The sequence below is a fragment of the Rhipicephalus microplus genome, chromosome 6 (genome assembly GCF_043290135.1).
Source record: "Rhipicephalus microplus isolate Deutch F79 chromosome 6, USDA_Rmic, whole genome shotgun sequence".
NCBI classification, from domain to species: domain Eukaryota; kingdom Metazoa; phylum Arthropoda; class Arachnida; order Ixodida; family Ixodidae; genus Rhipicephalus; species Rhipicephalus microplus.
Genome location: NC_134705.1, coordinates 116756557 through 116766833, shown reverse-complemented (window position 1 = coordinate 116766833; position 10277 = coordinate 116756557).

Genomic DNA, 10277 nt, shown 5'->3' with positions numbered 1-10277 from the left:
AGTTCATAATTTTAATGGAAAATGTACATGATTATCTCGTTAATTCAGACTCATTTGTGATGTATTTCTTCATTCAACCGAATTTGAGGACCCGCTCCAGTTACATGCGACAAATATCAGCTGAGAGTGAGCATTTCTGAAAAGGTTAAAAAGTGTTTGCAAAATTCCACCGAAGCACTCCACCTCGAACAACTCATTGGACGTGGTACGGCCTTAATTGAAGCCATTATTCACACATAACTTAAGTCACCCATAAGTCACCCATAATTGATATTGATATATCCCCCATAAGTCACCCGTAAGTGATATAAATGAAGTGTGGGTGACCACAACGCTTTATTGACCATTAGCTCTGTTCGTGGTCTATCCCTTGGAAACAGCACACAGAAACGGCAAAATTAAGTCACACACCTAAAAAAAGGTGCTGTGTCGCAAAGGGTTATAGAGATTTGCTATTGTCATTCATTCGTTGTACTCATGGCATTAGGCGACAGTTGCACAATAATAGAAACTGTGCTCAACTTACATCGTATTGTGCTTAAGCAGATATCTTCATTGGGAATAATTGACTGCCCATCCATGTAATAGGGCACACCAAGTTGGCACATTTGGTGAATGTGACATAAAGGTTTTCTGCACTCTACACTGTCGAAGTCGAAATCTGGCGTCAAAAATATCTTGAGTTCTCACCATGCACGCACCGACTGGATATCACTTATTGATCATCACATGTGAGCCTCACTGTTGATTCAACTGGAACGGCTGTGCTGTGAAAGTCTAATGAAGCGAATTGAAATCAAAGCGAAGGAAGCTATCTGGACGTTAGTAGTCTTTGAAGTGTATAATGGGAGATTTTTAAGTAATTGTGAAGAAATAGAAGCGGACGAAAATACGACCATCCACAGGTAAGAATCGATACTGTACTCTTTTAGAGCTTAATGCTGAGCTCCCACCTTGTAGAAAAGACCGCGTGCTACGTAACGCCAACTGACAAAAGAGATTATCCCACACTAACCTTTACGGCCAAAAAAAGCACTAGCTCGTGATTACATGTACATGATTACTTGTGCTACGTATAACTGCCGCAAGACAGTGGAATACAATAAACGACATTAGATCGACAATTGGTGAAGTAATTGGCATGCTTGACACCACAACCTTTCTTCACAAGACCTGCCTTCATTCTGCTTTGTTTTTCAATTCTAGAGCACATTTGCTGCAGTTTTCCAAAACACAACGTCTAGGTTGAAATTTTTTGCATAATTTTTATCTTATGTGAAAACTCGTGCACATATGGGGCTACCGCAAACTTACGTCGTTTATCTGCCTCCTTTAAAGGGCATCCCTTCCCTTTGTTCATACGCAGTACCTTCTGAGCGGCGAAAATGAGGACATTGGACGGAAAGCCTGCCTGTCGCAACCTACTTATTTGATTAGAAAATACACGCGCCATTTTGTGGAAACATGATTTCGTTACAGCTGAATTGAGAAGAAAGGTTGGGGTGTCAAGCATGTCGATTCCTTCATCAATTGTCGATCTAATGTCGTTTATTGTATTCCACTGTCTAGCGGCAGCTTATACATTGGGCAGACTGGACGCTGCTTGAATATTCGCCTGCGAGAACTCTACAAGGCGGTGAAATCAGCCCGGGTTTACATTTGTCCGCCAATTGCAAAAAGTGTCTCTGCGTACCTGAATTTTCGCGCACATCTGTCTTATACAGCCATCATGACATGAAAACTAGAGAGATTGCGGAAGCCTTTTTAATTAAAAAGATATTGATTGTTGTGTCAGTTCACCGTCTATATAACTGTTAGATTGTGAAATATCGTTTCTGGACGACACCTGATCATGGTGGAACAATCTCCCCAGTTGTTTCCCTTTCTCATATTTCTGGTATATACTTTCTTCGCTGAATAAATTGAGTTTCAGTCTGCGCTTGTTTGTCTCTTTTCTTGCGTCCCGTTGATTTGCGCTTCTAAATATTCCATTATGAATTTGTACCAACTAGCCCGCCTGTCAACCCGACTGCATTATCAGAAAGTTGCACGTTGGATACCTGTAGGTGCAAAGTTGATTTTCATCCAGTTTAATTTCTTGACATGTACACATTTAATACTGCAATACATTTAGAGTACTATATAACGTCCCCGATACATTTCTTGGCGCCATTGGCGATTGGTTTTTCAGTAAGCTTTTATTTAACAAAGAAATGGACTCTTGAAAGGCGCTCACAGAAAACTACTGCAATGATCTACTACACTGCGTTGAGAAAAAAAAATCAGCAGAAGCAAACAGACACACTCACGTTGGGCGATATAGCTAAATCACAATGAAGTTTTTTTTCAGAGTTGTCAATCTTTCTCTATGTACAGAGCTATACGCGTAAGCACATTGTGCGGGAAAATGAAATAAAAGAATGCCACTACTCAATACAATTTAAAATTAAAACCGGTTAATCGGAAATGTTTGGTGATGCTTTTGCTTTGGAGTTGACTCAAAAAATAGGAGTGCATAATTACAATGAATATTTGGGGAGTAGTTTATGAGCTGGGTAATATGAGCGAATACAATTTTTAGTTTTCGTGAACTGTTATCAAGACCGTATGGTTGGAGCTAGGGACAGTGAAAGCATATGTTGATGTTAACCATTGTATAGCAGCAAAATTAATGTGGGGCATATGTTTTGCTTTGACATGTTTAGCAACGTTCTGTCTCGTGATTGATTCCTCACTCGCTGTTCGTTTTTTTATTTACTACGATGTCGACTGCTTAACTCTTCGTGTTTGAGAGACTTTTAGGGTTTTTCAAAATTAAATAAACAAAATTTAAATGCGAAACCAAAACTATTATCTAAGCAGACGGCGCCTGGATCGTATAACATTGTATGCAGCAAAAGGTAGTCGCAGTGAGCCGGTACTAACAACGCTTTTTTTTTCGTTTTCACAGACACGAGTACGACGGATAAGCAAGGAGGCGGTAGGTTCATACATCTCAAATATCATATGATATCATATTACCGGATTACGCTATACTTCCCTATCGTAAGTGTTGTTGATGTATACATGAACGTAACTATAAATAACTCCGCATCTCTTACCTCGACTGAATATCCTAAAAACGACCCTAATAAAACACATTCTTGCCAGTTACATGCTATAGTTTTCCCTGCATCGTCCCATGTTCCCGTCGTCTTTTATAAGTGCTGGTCGGAAAACAGTACAGGCGTCACCTGAGCTTCAATACAACAAAAAAAGTGGGTTATACCTTCTGCGCTGCCACACCCGTTGGCGCTCTGTTGTCGATTGGGCTACTGTCACAACTGGCAACAATAATGATTGCCTCAGAGATAGGTCGCGTTATAGATGTTTTTTTGATTCATTGGTACAGGATGAAATAGGGGATAGGAAAAAGGGAGCACACACGGACAACGCTGTGTGGTTTTTTGCCTTCCGTCTCCAATTTGCCGCTGCGCAGATAATTCGAAGTGAAACAAGATCTGGCTCTCTGAATCGTTATCAGTGGCCGGGCTCTGCCTTGCAGGAAATTAACCTGACCCCCTATGATAGGAACAGCCTCATTTACTTCTTCGCAGAGTCTTCATCGATTGAAGTTCAGAAGTTCGTGGCCACATGGTCAGGCGCAATATCAAGGCGTGGCCGGATAAGCGTGCCAGTGAATCGCGACCATCGAAACGCTCATATGGGCAAAGCCAGCTGTCACACCAAAAGAATGCTTGGCGCCCAAATCATTAAAAAAGCTAACGCAATCGAGTGCGTGATCAAGGCGCTGCGAAGGTGTTACGAAGAGCGGCAGTGGTTGCAGCTTGGCCACATGACACCCTGACAGTCCAAAATACTCAGCGAACAGGCAGTGCCTTTGCACACTCCGACAATGCTTGCAGTTCAATAGAACTTTATGAGGGAGCGTCATTTATTTCTGAAATATGGGTTAATTTAGGCCTGCATGAACCATAAATGGACGGCGACGCAGTGAGCAGTGGAAAAGAACATGGTAGGTGTAACCTTAAAGGACAAGAAGAGAGCAGTGCGTATAATGTAACAAACGGGTGTTAATGACATGATAGTCGAAATTAGGAAAAATGTTCATGAGCAGTGCAGGTAGCGTGAAGGCAACATAACCGCTGGTCATTGAGCATTATAGACTGGATTCCAAGAGAATGCAAGCGTTTGAGCGGGAGACACAGTTAGGTGGACAGATGAGACTAGGAAGTTTGCGGGTATAAAGTTGTAGCAGCAAGCACAGGACCGAGTGGATTGGTGGAACGCAAGAGAAGCATTTGTTCTGCAGTGGGCGTAGCCTGGCTGATGATGATGATGATGTTGATGATGATGATGAATGAGAACGCATTCATGAACCAGACTGGCTGTAATTCTTCCATGTTCAGCCGATTAGTGGTGCTATTTCTTTAGTCGTGCCGGCAGTCCGCGTTCGTACTTTAGCCTTGTAGTTTTATGAGACTATAGGTTATTCCCGTAGCTTTTGTTTGTGCTTGGAGTCTCTGAAACCTGTGTTGTCAATTCCAGTCTGCATCAATGGAAGTAAACGAGCTTATGAGGCCACAGAAGTAATTGTGTCTTTCTTCAGAACCTGCTTATACAGTTTGTAGAAAATAAAGAATTGAACAACACTACCTGTGAAATACGCGCTGTGGTGAAGAAGCCACTTTTTAAGACTATTAAGTGAAGAGGTCCTGCCACACATTCTAGGCATGGTCAAAAAGCGCCACCAATCGGCAGTTGAGGCTCCCGAGAACACGCGAGCCAAATGATATTGCGCAGTATGTGGCCTGAAGTTGCGATAAGTTCTCAAATACAGCTAAAAAATTCTTTCTCTTTTCTCGAGAAAAGACGCTACAGGCTTGAGAATAGCTGCATCACAAGCCCTTTTCCCGCAATTGGTTGGCTTGTGCATGACGCGCACAGGAGTTACTGGGGCCGCTGCGAGAGGTCATGGCCTGTCAGCGCGTACCCGCGTGATCACACTGAAAAGCCGTGAGTTTGAAGACACAAAACAGACAGAAAAAGTGCTCAATGTCAAGAGGCGCGCGAGATACACTCTTCCCCAGTTCCATCTTTTCCTGATAATCTCCCAGTGCTGTCTTCAGGACGAGAGAGGAGGGAATGTAACTGCAGCGTGTGACAAATATTTGTAACTCCGCTCGTACTGGACGAAATCTAAAAACATTTGGGGCACTCAATCTGGGAGGCGATAAGCTTCTTTATTGTACAAATTCTATGGCTGCTCAAAAAACTGCTGCAGGGCCCCTTTTCTAAGCGTTTATTGACGTTGGTTGTTGGTTTTGAAAACATGTCGGATTCCACGTTTTTGCTTTGTTTGATGCGTGCTACAAGCCGATGTAATATTCCGAAATGTTGATTGACTCCGAAGTTTATAAATTCATCATCTACGCACTGCACAAATTTGTGGTTTATTGCTAATACGCTACGACTTTTACGAACTGTAGGCTATCCCGAAAAGAGAGATCCCATCGTTACGATACCCATATTGGTGTTCCGCTGTGTCTATAGATTGTCATTCACGGCAACTTCTACTTTTTTACAGCCCAAAGGTAAGTGCAGCATCCTTCTCTTATTTTTGGTTTTTCGCCATTAAGCAGGTTTTTTTATTTGAAGAACCGGGGAGGGGGATAAAGTTGTTTTCCAATGCTACAACGTGGTAGTGGGGTGATGGTACAGAAGATGATCAATAAATTTTATAAGATAAGTGTCAACCTGTGAAATTATCATGATGATGGGCTGGTACAGTACGCACGGATTGAAAAGCGACATCATTTTTGTTTGTATGAAAATTGTTATGAGTAATCACTCGAAATCACCACTTCGGGTCGGTGTAAGTCTTTCTAGTGAAGGTAACGTTGGTTGCGCTGATAGCGCACGAAGTGTGCTTGTACAGTTTCAGCACGAGAGGCATGTAATATTCTGTGGACATGGTTTTAGGTGAATTTCCCTTACACTAATGTAAAAAAATGTTCCTCAATTGAAAAATATTGAGTTTGGGAGCATGTACTTATATTATAGACTACATTTCCTCCACTATCATCGAGTACGTCGGATTATGCCATTCTTTTTCGCAGAGACCATCGGCGATATTGGTTTGCCGTTTGCTGTGTTTTGCTTCTCATCCTGCTCCTCGGGATGGTGCTTCTGTCCTCTTCCGACAGCTCGACTGGTGAGCAAGCCATTGTCTTCTTTACAAAGTGGTGCCGATTGTTATTTTCAGGCTCCACACGATGCTCCCGAGACTAGTTTTGTTTGACTAATTCGCGAGGAGAAACTTTCTGGCTACATTTGCAGTAGGTCGGGTTTTCAACCTGGCATTTAAAAATTTGCAGCTGTTTGTTGTGGGGGGCACCCCTAAGAGACCTTACAAATGTAGCGCTTGATTGTGTACCACTACGTTTCTAATTGGAAAGAAATTATATCGAAAGAACAGGCGCATTCCCGCCATCGCTGTAGTGTTCCGTATAAAAACCGGATTGATAACATGGCCTCACACGTCGTAGTTTCTATGCATGAGTAAAAACACACGACAAGATGTCTGCGAATACTGCTCAAGCAGATATGAAACGCGCTGGGAGCTTCTGTGAAGTAATTTGTCCTTGGAAAAAAAAACGGCAAAGCGTGTACGGAGAACACGCGCTATTGGCAGACAATGCGCACCATGACCGAGCAGTTATAGTCGGTCGCGTATCTTAAGATACGCGTGGTATACTAACCTTCATAAAGTCATGTTGGGAGATACGGTGGCAGTAGGGTATGACTATAGTGCATTTTATAGTTCGGCTGTGTGACGGCGACTGCAGAAGCACCGAACAATGCAGCAGTCGTACCTTGCTTGCATCCTATATCCCACTACCTGCTGAAGGTAGGCAGCAGAGTCGACATGCTGGTCGCGTTTTCTGGACCTGAGTGTCTTCAGGATCTAAGTGGCTGAGTAAATAGGAAAAAACAAATAATGGGCTAGCGGCTGCGTCTACCATCTGTGGGGTTCCTTCACGCTGCCCTACAGACGTTTTACACAATGCACGCGCAATGTGATCGGTTCTATAACTTGTCTTGAGGTTGAACGCATATTGGACAGACTGGCAGGTGCTTAAAGGAAAGTCTCAAGAACGCTATCAGAACGCCCAACAGATCCTTTAGGGTTACATTGCTCTGCTTGTAGCTGCGTTACACGCCTCGAAGGTATGATAGTTTGGAGCCTCTCATCAGACAAGATCACTATAATCGGTTGCAACTTTAGAACAGCACTTCCTCCTCAAAGGCCGATGCACCCAAGCCTGCTCCATTGAGCATGTTCTACAGACTTGCGTCATGGGACGGACGGCTGTTGTTACCACCTGCAGAGAATGTTGCAGAGAGCAAGAGTGGGGCTATTCCCTTAGTCGCTGAGGTGGTCGGCTTCCGCGCTTTTGTCGTCTTGACTTGCCCGACTTTTTAAGTGGTATAGATTAGGCAAGAAAGCGGTAAACATAGAAAAACAGGAAGAAGCCACTACCACTGACCGAGAAAGAAAACCAGTTTCTCCATCTGTAGTTAGATAAGTAAGCGTTTGTAATGAATGGATGAAAATAGCAAGAAATTGTTGAACAGTTTTTTTTATTTTCGTGTATATGCTGTATGCTTCATGAAGTGCGTCAAATAATCAGCTGCTAGCGCTAGTGTGTGTTCCCATTCCGTTCCCGTCTTGCGCCCTTATAAATGCGAGTGCATCTTTAAGTTGGGCTATGCCAGGCGTTCACGGTGTCCGTGCGCCGGAAGGTGTTATCTCTCCGCTCTCATTGCTTTCCCATAGCAACAACTGCGGACGTGTGCACTTAACTTCACCCCTAGAAAGCGAAGAATGTGATGCGAGAGAGTGTAGGAGGGCGTAGGTGCAGTGCTTCGCCACTCCTTCTCTCACCGTTCGCTTTCTCACTTGCCTGCGCCCCACTGTCCCGTGCGGTCGCGCCTTACTCTATACCATTCGCTGGCTGGGTGCCTCTCAAGAACATCCAGAAACGCGTGAACACGCCACTCAGAAACACCAACGCCGAGCCGAGAATGCTGGCGCCCAACTTTCCCGCCCACTAGTTCCTCTCTCTCGACGAATGGCTGGCTGGGTCTCTCTCAAGACGATGGCAGAAGTCGGTGAAGATAATGACGCTAATGCTGCACTCTCTTGGCGCAAGAAATGCGTTCGTATTTCCTCACGATTCCTTTCGAACAGGTAGGGTCATTTTTTTTTTCGTTTCAACGTTTTATACTTCGCGTGGGTGAGTCCTTTTTCTCTAGATTTTCGTTTCATTGAAGACACTAGGAATTGGTATGGCGACTGTCTAACTCCCTTTGCTCTTTATTTTTTGCTTAAAAAACGACCGACGATAACGGCGGAGAGAACGATGACAAGTCTCACTACGCGGTAGATCCATCTGGCGGCGGAAAAAACCCTCCTGTGAGTAACAGTCACCCTTGCGTTGGTCGCAAGCTTAACTCGTAAAAAACTAGTGGTGGTAACAATGAAGAAAGCGTATAGCCGAGTAGCCTCGTTGTTTATATTTTTATTCTTTTTTGATTTATCTCCGTTTTTTATTTTTTGCTTGTTTATTGTATTTATTTCTGTTGTATCTATTTTTTTGTCAGTTGGTTTACCTGTCTGTTTTTGTTGGCTTTCTGTCTTTCGTGCCCTCTCTGTTTCTACATATTTCTCTCTCCTTTCTTCATGTCGTGTTTCGATTATCTATCTTCCTCTCTTTTATTTACTTCTATTTCTTCTGCTTGTTTTTATGTTGAGCTTTACTCTGTCCTCTTCTTCTTTCCCTCTTCGTTCCCCTCACATCTAAAGGGTACAGCCACATCAATCCATCCATCCATCGGTTTAGAGCGCGAGAACAGAGCGACAACAAAGAGACAAGAAGGACACGAGTACTCGTGTCCCTCTTGTCTCTTTGTTGTCGTTCTGTTCTCGTGCTATAACTATCATCATGTCATAACAACTAGCCCAATCTGCCACGCTTCAACTCAGCAACGTTGGCGTGGGAGCGCGAGCTCCCCACTAGCGCATGTCGCCTCGATAAGCAGACGCTTTTAACCCTGTATTATCCTTGATCAATTTTGCCTTCAGGAAAATTGCGAGAAAACGCTGAACGTTTTCATTCTTCTTGTGCAGTGCATTTTAGAAAATATATGAGTGGAATTTAGTTTGAGGCATAAATATAATTAGCATAAATTGAAATAGTTGCTACTGTATTATATGTAAGTGACTGTACCTTTTTCATAACACGTGAAATTTGCAATAGCTGCTTATTGTCACACCTATGGTAGCTTTTAGTAGCTTTATCGAGGTATTTTATTCAATGTATGAAACATGATACAATTGGCATTATAAGGCCTAATAGGTAATGCTCCTTGTTAGCAAGCTTTTTAAACTCTTTGCTACTTTTCCCAACGCTGATGATTCTCTAGAAAATTGGTTTTATGATTGCGGTGTCGTCGACATCAATGGCACGTCTTCTCAGTTTGAAATTATTCCTGTCTAATCACCGTTAGGCTCATCGCATCGAAATTAACGCAGTAACTGAATGGCAGTTGCATTGTTTTCTGCCAATGATAATGACATTTAAAAATGCAACTATCACTCAGCTTATCGTTGTAGTCGTGCGCAATTCTGCCGTTTTTTTTTTAAATTACGGGCAGGAGCAAACAGAAAATCTAGAAACGACAGGCAGGCTGCCCCTGGCAGGAGAGAAAAAAAAGAGCCACAGTTGGGGCGTGACAACCAAGCCTCGCTTTCTAGTGCATCTACAATGATATAAGCTTGCACCAATAATGAGCACTGCGCTCAAAGTGCGCACGCCTGCACCCCTCCAAAAAACAAAAAAAAACACGGGGCACTACCAGCGCGTCAGAATCGGGTGCTGTATAAACATACTGAACAATAGGGCAAGTGCTGATGAAAACATAATATCACCCAAACACAAGAACGCTCTCACACTTCAACTCACTCACACGCCCCCACACTGACTGTGGAAGACGCTGTATGGCCAGACACCCGTGTCCCATTGATAATGAAGACCTAGGGCTACCTTTCTGGGGCACGGTAGCACTTGACAATATCGGCTCTAGCGAGCACATGCTTGCTGGATGGAGGATGCTTACACACAGAACACGACACTATACAGTTTCATCATCCTGCAAGGATGACGAGTGGAAGCCTGCACAGGATTCCTGATTATTCTGCGAGGTCGAGTGCG